The 9,040-nt window shown below is 42.3% G+C and overlaps 1 pseudogene; it reads left to right on the top strand.

Moving 5' to 3' along the window:
- The first annotated feature begins 3,850 nt into the window (after positions 1-3,850).
- On the top strand, positions 3,851-7,363 carry LOC129699299 (interleukin-8-like; annotated as a pseudogene).
- Positions 7,364-9,040: the final 1,677 nt, after the last annotated feature.

Consider the following 9,040-nt stretch of genomic DNA (forward strand, 5'->3'; position numbering starts at 1 on the left):
CATTCCGGATGGATGGACAAACCACTGCACATCCGCTTCCTTGAGTAGTCGCATCCAGTCCTGCTGGAGATAGCAGCCCCACCAAAGGAATATAGGCCACCCCCGCCTTATAGGAACAGAAGGTCACGTGTATCTTGCATCTACAGATACAGGAGCCTTAGTCGAGGCTGCTACGGGGAAGTGGAGATGCCAAGCAGGACTGAGGAGGATCAGAGGTCGGAGGGAGCTGGCATGGGGAGGGATTCTGTCCCAGGAGAAGGAAATTACCAGGAAAATGAGGAAATGAGGCTTAAAATGTAGAGCAAGTGGGAGCAAGATACTTGAGCAGTGGAGATCATCACCAAGAGACCAGGAATGTGGGGACCACGGATGAAGATGTTTCTGACCTTTGAAGAAGATGCTCACATTTCTTACTGGTGCAGTGTGGGTGACTGTTCTGGCCAGAGTCAGCACTGAGGACACAGGCAGCTATCTGGCACTCCACGTACAATAAAATCTAAATGAGATCTAAAGTACACTTAATACTGATTTGTAATGTGAGATTCTTTTCAAACAAGCATAAGTGTTTTAAGTGAAAATATCTGGTGGCAAATGTACACACAGAGGTGATTAAAGATTCAAGACAGTCAAACAGTAAAGGAAACATGAACCTGTCTACTCTCCCATTGAGTCAGCTTGAAACCGAATGTGTAGGAAAAATCACAAAGGGGGATCCTGTTTCACCAGCCCCGTCTCCTGCCGGATTCCCACATCTTCTGCTTTCCACATACAGCGAGTGTTCCACGATATTCAGTGAACGAGCTGCCACAGATGCAATAATGAGAATTCATGAAGATGTTGCCAGGACTAGAGTGTCTGAGCTATCAGGAGTGGTTGAGTTGAATGGGTCTCTATTCCTTGGAGCGCAGGAGGATGAGGGGTGATCTTTAAAGAGGTGTATACAATCATGAGAGGAATAGATCAGATAGGACAGATGCACAGTCACTTGCCCAGAGTAGGGGAATCAAGGAACAGAGGGCATAGGTTTAAGGTGAAGGGGAAAAGATTTGATAGGAATTTGAGAGGTCACTTTTTCACACAAAAGGGTGGTGGGTGTATGGAACTAGCTACCAGAGGAGGCAGGGGACTATCCCATAATTTAAGAAACAGTTAGACAGGTATATGAATAGGACAAGTTTGGAGGGATATGGCCAATCAGGGGCACGTGGAAAATAGTGTTGCTGGGACATGTTGGCCGGTGTGGGCAAGTTGGGCCGAAGGGCCTGTTTCCACACTGTATCACTCTATGAGAGGACGGGGTCTTGGGCGGGGTTTTGGTAGCGGTGGAGCCGCGTTTGTGGTGCAGCGGTCGATGAGGGTGCCGGGGGGGTGGGGGGGGAGAACAAAGGGAGGAGCCAGCTTGGGAACTTTGTAATTTTATCAGTGCCGTTATGTGGCTACTATTTGCTTAACTTGGGTATGTAAGCAAAGAATTTCACAGTGAAGAATTTCACTGTGCTTTCAATAAAACATTCCATTCCATTACACTTAAGATCTAAGTACCTAAGATATTATTCTGGCTCCACCGACCAGATACAGACTGGTGTCTGCTTGATTCACAATCCTGTTACTTCTCGTCTCTCCCAGCTTTAGTATATCCTCCCTGCCATTGAAACCCTCTAGATTTACATCCAAACCCTGTCGTACTACCCACTATCAAAATGTTTAACCAATTTTGTTGCCATTATAAGCTTACATCAGCTTCAGTTCTTGGGTCCCATCATAGTAACCATTTATTCCCCCCCTATACACTGGACTCAACCTTTCGACAGTGGGGTTTGAATGGTCTTATGTCCATTAAGGATTTATACACTAACAACATATTGATAGTTCGACTACCTACACAAAAAACATGGCCTCCCACATAATAATTTCTTTAAATATCTTCAGGTTCGCCACTTTGTCATGAAAAAAAAATGCCTTATTTTCCTGATCTCCCTCCTGTCACAGTGTTGGATAAACTCACTCTTACCTTTGCAAATAAAAGGACTAATCTCTGCAGTATATTCTCAATTGATGTATTAAGAGATCAAAACCTGAACAAAGAAAGCTAGGTGTAAGGATGACCTTGGTATGGGATCTGTCCGAGGAATGCTGGACAGAAGTGTTGAAAAAAGTCCACTCCTCGTCATCATGTGCTAGATTGGGGCTCGTACAATTTAAAGTTTTACACAGGGGTTCATTTAAGCAAAGCCAGGCTTGCTAACATATATACAGGGACGGACGCTGGCTGTGACAGGTGCTCGTTCTCTCCAGCCAATCTAACTCATGCATTCTGGTCTTGCCCCAAACTTGTTAACTACTGGGCAGTGGTTTTTAAACCCATCAGTGAAGTCCTTGGGATGACAGTGAGACATTGCCCGCTTGTAGCTGTATTTGGTGCAACAGATAAAACCTTGGGTTTAAACACAACCCAGTCTGATATCATTACATTTACATCACTTTTGGCCCGTAGGAGAATCTTGCTGGTCTGGAAATCTACTACTCCTCCATAAATCCATGCTGACTTTGCCAAATGATGTCACCACTTTCCAAATGTGCTGCTATCCCATCTTTAATAACTAGCAGTTTCCCCACTACTGATGTTAGACTAACTGGTCTGTAATTCCCCGTTTTCTCTCTCCCTCCCTTTTTAAAAAGTGGGGTTACATTAGCTACCCTCCAATCCTCAGGAACTACTCCAGAATCTAAAGAGTTTTGAAAAATTATCACTAATGCATCCACTATTTCTGCGGCTACTTCCTTAAGTACTCTGGTATGCAGCCTATCTGGCCCTGGGGATTTATCGGCCTTTAATCCATTCAATTTACCTAACAACACTTCCCGGCTAACCTGGATTTCACTCAGTTCCTCCATCTCATTTGACCCCCGGTCACCCTGCTATTTCCGGCAGATATTTATGCCTTCCTTAGTGAAGACAGAACCAAAGTAGTTATTCAATTGGTCTGCCATGTCTTTGTTCCCCATGATCAATTCACTGTTTTCTGACTGCAAGGGACCCACATTTGTTTTAACTAATCTTTTTCTCTTTACATATCTATAAAAAATTTTGCAGTCAGTTTTTTTGTTCCCTGCCATTTTCTTTCATAATCTATTTCCCCTTTCCTAATTAAGCTACGGTCCCTTTCCTAATTAAGCTACAGTCAGGCAAATGTCTCCGCGGTCACGCTGTGAAAAACAGAGAGGATGAGACGGAGTTTTCGTCTCCACAGGCCATCAGGACTGTAAACTTATCTCACCAGGGACTAATTTACCCTAGTGTTGTGACTTTTAATATATTTTTCTAACATGTAAACAATGGTTTTGTTCTATTATGTTCTGTTGTTTTTGCACAATCCGCAGGGCATTGCCACTGTCATGTCACTGCACATCTGTTTGTGTATGTGACAAATAAAGTTGACTTGACTTGAACTGCAACGTGCAGACTGTGAAAAGGAGAGAGCTATTTCATGGAAATCACAGGTTTAAGTTTCACCGTGTGGGCAGCTCATTCCTCTGAGCTGCGGAGTTGTCCCCGTGAGTGAGGAGCAAAGCCTGGAACATGGATTATTCTTTTTAAAAAACAAACCTTTGGACGGAAGGAACTGCAGAGTGGCTGGGTTAAAAAAACGGTAGACATAAAATATTGAAGATTAAATCAGCGGGACAGCAGCATCTCAGGAGAGAAGGAATGGGTGACTTTCGGGTCGAGACCCTCCATAAATAGGAGCTGACTGGTTCCTCTGCAGCAGAACGTGATTCAGCAGAGAGTGGTGCTGCATTGGGCAGAAGATCCTTCAGCAGACATCGCTTCAGCGACACAAAGTGGAAGATGGGCAGAGCAGCCAGTGTGACCATCCTCATCTCCTTCTGTGTGCCGTCACTGCACAGGGTATGTTGAGATGTCTGTCCCTGTGATTTATCCCTTATTGGACGGACACTTAATAACTGGCACTGGCCACTCAAATCAGCTGCCCTGGACATTTTTATGAGGTTGGTTATTGTATTTTACATTGTGTTTACCTGCTTTTAACTATTTATACTGTTCCATCAGGGACTGGATTGTTTTTAGTGTTATTATGTGTGAAATGTTTTAAATTTCATGTGCGATGCTCCGCTATTCCCTGGGAAACGTCTTTTCGTTTTGCACTGTACAACTGTTGCTTGCAAGATGACAATAAAGTTGATTGATTGATTGATTATTGTACTGTAGCACAAAGTATGAATATATGATTCCCTGTTTCATGTGCTGTTTACAATGTGCAATGCAATTAAACTTCCAAAAGTCTTTACAATGCAACATTGTTGTGTGTGAGGAACCTTTAAACTCTTTTAATTGAAATCAAAACCATCTGTATTAATGTAAAACTGATGCAGCAGCCTGACTGCAAATGTAGAAAGACATGTACCAGCAAACTGTTCAAACTGTAGTTACAACATTTTTATGGATTGTGGCTGCTCTTTTGTCTTTGTGTTTGAGCTTCTAAGTGAAACTCGCTACTTTAGTGAAGGAGTTTGTGCAGACATCCAATATCTCTCTCTGGCATTAATTGACAAGAGGATGGAGAAGGTACCAGAACGTTTTGCAGGCTTTGTTCCCATGGATTCCACGATTAAATCTAAATCTGAATGAATCTTTCCTCAGGTATTCCGATCCTAGTAGCACATGGACAGTGTCACGGGCACTGGGGACCAGCGCTAAAGTTATTCCTCCAAAGTCCATCCGGAGTCTGAAATTCATTCCCAGTGGATCTCACTGCGAGAACGCAGAGATAAGGTGAGTAAATGAGTCAGAGCAACAACTCAACCGTAATGGAGGGTTGGGTGTGTATGCGTGCTTGTCCGTGATATTTATTTAGTTGTTTATCTTTAATATTTTACCTTGTATGTATCGTTAGCTTTTAGAAATGTTTGAATGCTGCACTGACTGGCTGACATTTTAAAATTTCGTTGTACATGGTTCATGTTACAATGACAATAAAGAAAACTATTCTATTCTACTCCCTCCTGGATTGTAAATTCTGTAATTTAAAATAATTGTAATATCTGTGAATTATAGCTTGAATGTCATCTTCTCCTTACAGTGTCACGCTGGAAAAAATGAGAAGAAGGGTGTGTGTGGATCTTGAAGCCAAGTGGTTGGAGACAATCATTAAGAAAGGTCAGTGTTCTGTGTTTGCGGAATTCAGATTTCCGCTGTGAATAAATAAATGCCGTGATTGAGTTGCCGTGTGAGTGCAGTCCTCAGTATTAGAGGGCGCTGTGTGCTGCACCCTGCTAAACATTCCCACTAACATTGGACACTTTCTGAGATTTTACTCAAAGTTGGCATCAGAGCAGAGCCCCAGGTCCTCTCACCCAATGTTCATTACTAATGTTCCCAGAAGCAGAGGTTGGGATACTGGAAGCCACCAAGTGCAGGAGCGCTGGTGGTTTCATGGTCACTGTTCACAATGTTGAGACCGATTGTAACACATTTTGGAACACAGCTGCCAATGGTCAATGAAGGATGTCTTCTGTTCAAAACATGGATATTAAAATGAAAATATTTAATAGTTATCTTCATCACAGGCTGTAGAATGGAACACGGGGTGGGGGATGGGGGGAAGTGGGAGGAAGGGGAAATTGAAACAATAGCCTGCCAATTAAACACAATGCTTTGTACTGGATGGTCTCCAGGTTTGGGTGTCGGAAACTACCAGAGAATGGAGAATATGATCACATTTCTGAGTTGTGCCTTACAGTTGGTGAATAGGATGTAAATAATTGTCAAGAGGTGATTCAGGGTCTCACTGAATCATTCTGATAAATACTAAACTATTGATAAAGATATTGCCTGGATGTTGTTTGGCACAAATGCCACCTGGTACTTATACATCCATGCCTTGAATACTGTCATGGTCTTGAAATATACTTCACTTTCTGAGGAGATAGAAATGGAACTAAATATTGTGCAGTACCTTTTGGATAATGCACACTGCAGTATCAATGAGGTTTAGTTTAGATTAGTTTAGAGATACAGGGCGGGGGAAAACAGGCCCTTCGGCCCACCAAGTCGGTGCCGACCAGCGATCTCCTCACACCAACACTATCCTACAGACACTAGGGACAAGTTACACATGCACCAAGCCAGTTAACCTACAAACCTGTACATCTTTGGAGTATGGGAGGAAACGAAGATCTTGGAGAAGAAACCCCACGCGGTCACGGGGAGAACGTACAAACCACTAGTATCTTGGTAGAAACTCCATTATAGGACAGCACCCGTAGTCGGGATCGAACCCGAGTCTACTGCTGCGCCCCCGTGGCCATTTGTGTTTACAAACTTCCAAGTCGTTGTAATCTGCTTCTTTTTGTGGAAAGTCAGTTTGTTAATTCCCTTAGTTCTGTGCAGGAAACATTGTATAGAAACATTAAAAACATAGAAATTAGGTGCAGGAGTAGGCCATTCGGCCCTTCGAGCCTGCACCGCCATTTAATATGATCATGGCTGATCATCCAACTCAGTATCCCGTACCTGCCTTCTCTCCATACCTCTGATCCCCTTGGCCACAAGGGCCACATCTAACTCCCTCTTAAATATAGCCAATGAACTGGCCTCAACTACCCTCTGTGGCAGAGAGTTCCAGAGATTCACCACTCTCTGTGTGAAAAAGGTTCTCCTCATCTCGGTTTTAAAGGATTTCCCCATTATCCTTAAGCTGTGACCCCTTGTCCTGGACTTCCCCAACATCGGGAACAATCTTCCTGCATCTAGCCTGTCCAACCCCTTAAGAATTTTGTAAGTTTCTATAAGATCCCCCTCTCAATCTCCTAAATTCTAGAGAGTATAAACCAAGTCTATCCAGTCTTTCTTCATAAGACAGTCATGACATCCCAGGAATCAGTATGGTGAACCTTCTCTGCACTCCCTCTATGGCAATAATGTCCTTCCTCAGATTTGGAGACCAAAACTGCACGCAATACTCCAGGTGTGGTCTCACCAAGACCCTATACAACTGCAGTAGAACCTCCCTGCTCCTATACTCAAATCCTTTTGCAATGAAAGCTAACATACCATTCGCTTTCTTGACTGCCTGCTGCACCTGCATGCCTACCTCCGCTGACTGGTGTACCATGACACCCAGGTCTCGCTGCATCTCCCCCTTGCCCAAACGGCCACCGTTTAGATAATAATCTGCTTTCCCGTTTTTGCCACCAAAATGGATAACCTCACATTTATGATTGTAATTGCACCTATTGTATGAGCTTTTACTGTGGCTAACAATGCAATCAATTACATTTCAGGCAACAAACACCATAAATGAACAAAATGAAGCTGCAATCCAAGTGATTCAATTCTACTCCAGGAGAAATCTGCCGGGGAATGAAGGAGGCTCAGCCGTGGGAGTTAACACTGTGATTCACCTTCCAGTGGTTCAGTCCAGTGTCTCCTCTTCATTGTTTTCCGGGAATGATCTAGGGTGCCTCCTTGTCACAGTGCATGTTTACATCATGTTACGGGGCATGTTTATACTGAGCAAACAATATTGATAGTGGTTTTTATCTTTGTGCCAAATTCAAAGTTTATTTTGAGGTTTTGTGTTAACTTAGGTAGATTTGGATGTGAAACTCTGTAGAAATGTAATTAACATCCATTGTTGAAATGTAATACTAGCCACGATAATGCTGGCTGCTGTATAATTGAGTTCCCGGGAGGCCTTGTTCATCTTGAACTCAGTACACATGGGAAGCCAGTGATGAGCTGGTGGACTGTGCCTATTAGTAAATAAGTGTAATAATATTCACTCCTAGTTCGTAACCCCTTCAATTCCACCATCCTCTCTGCACTCTCATCATGATCATAGCCGCTGGCCTGAGAAAATAATTACACCACTGTGGAGAAAACGATTTGTTATCACATGTTGTAATCCCACACCCATGCATTTTACCAGGAGAGAAAGAGGATGTCGGCAAATATTATAAAGTTGAATTATCGTTGGTTAGTTTCATTAAAATGATCTGAGATAGGATGGTAATGATGGAATTAATTAAATATCTTCCACATTTTTGCTGAACATATGGTGCATTGCAACTTAATTTGAAATGTTTCCAAAGCATTTTTATTCTGTACCAAATTTCTGTTTAAATCCTGTTCATAATATGTGATGTACCAATGTCAATACTGTTGCCCAATTGTTTTTGTTCTAGTTTGAAAAAAAATAACCTTGTCATAAACTACAAGAGCAACTACCCACTCGTAAGGGTTGTGCCATTTCCCAGCATTGTTTTAGACCATTGATATTATAACTGGAGCTCTGGTGTTTTCTCCTTAAATCATATTTTAGGATTTATCTAGTCTGAAGAAGCAAATTCTCTGCAGATGGGATTATGTGATTATAAACACCTACATTTTGGAAGGTATTGCTGCTAATAGTCTGATTACCACTGGAGTAAATGTGATTGTAAATAATAGTAATGTCTGTACAATATATAAAATAAATATTTTTGCCCTGAGGAACATTCACTGACTGGATTCAGTTGAACAATGACACATTTGTACAGTTGATGGTGTGATTGATTTTGTTGAGCATTTTTTAAACAAATTTAAGAAAACATAATAAAAGGATAACATAAAGAAAATTGATGTCTTTGCTTCTTAATTTCAGTACATAGTTCCTTTTTTGAGTTTAGTTTAGTTTAGGGATACAAGGCGGAAATTGGCTCTTTGGCCCATCGAGTCCGCATCGACTATCGATCCCCGCACATTAACATTATCCTCCACACACTAGAGACAATTTACATTTATACCAAGTCAATTAAGCTACAAACCTATACGTCTTTGGAGTGTGGGAGAAAACCAAGGATCTCGGAGAAAGCCCACGTGTTCACGGAGAGAACGTACAAACACCGTACAGGACAACACCCGTAGTCAGGATCGAAAAATTGGGTCTCTTGTGCTGTAAGGCAGCAACTCTACCACTGCACCACCATGCTGCAATGTTCCCTAGTCCTATATTTGATCAATGAAATAGACTGAATA

The sequence above is a fragment of the Leucoraja erinacea genome, chromosome 1 (genome assembly GCF_028641065.1).
Source record: "Leucoraja erinacea ecotype New England chromosome 1, Leri_hhj_1, whole genome shotgun sequence".
Taxonomy (NCBI): domain Eukaryota; kingdom Metazoa; phylum Chordata; class Chondrichthyes; order Rajiformes; family Rajidae; genus Leucoraja; species Leucoraja erinaceus.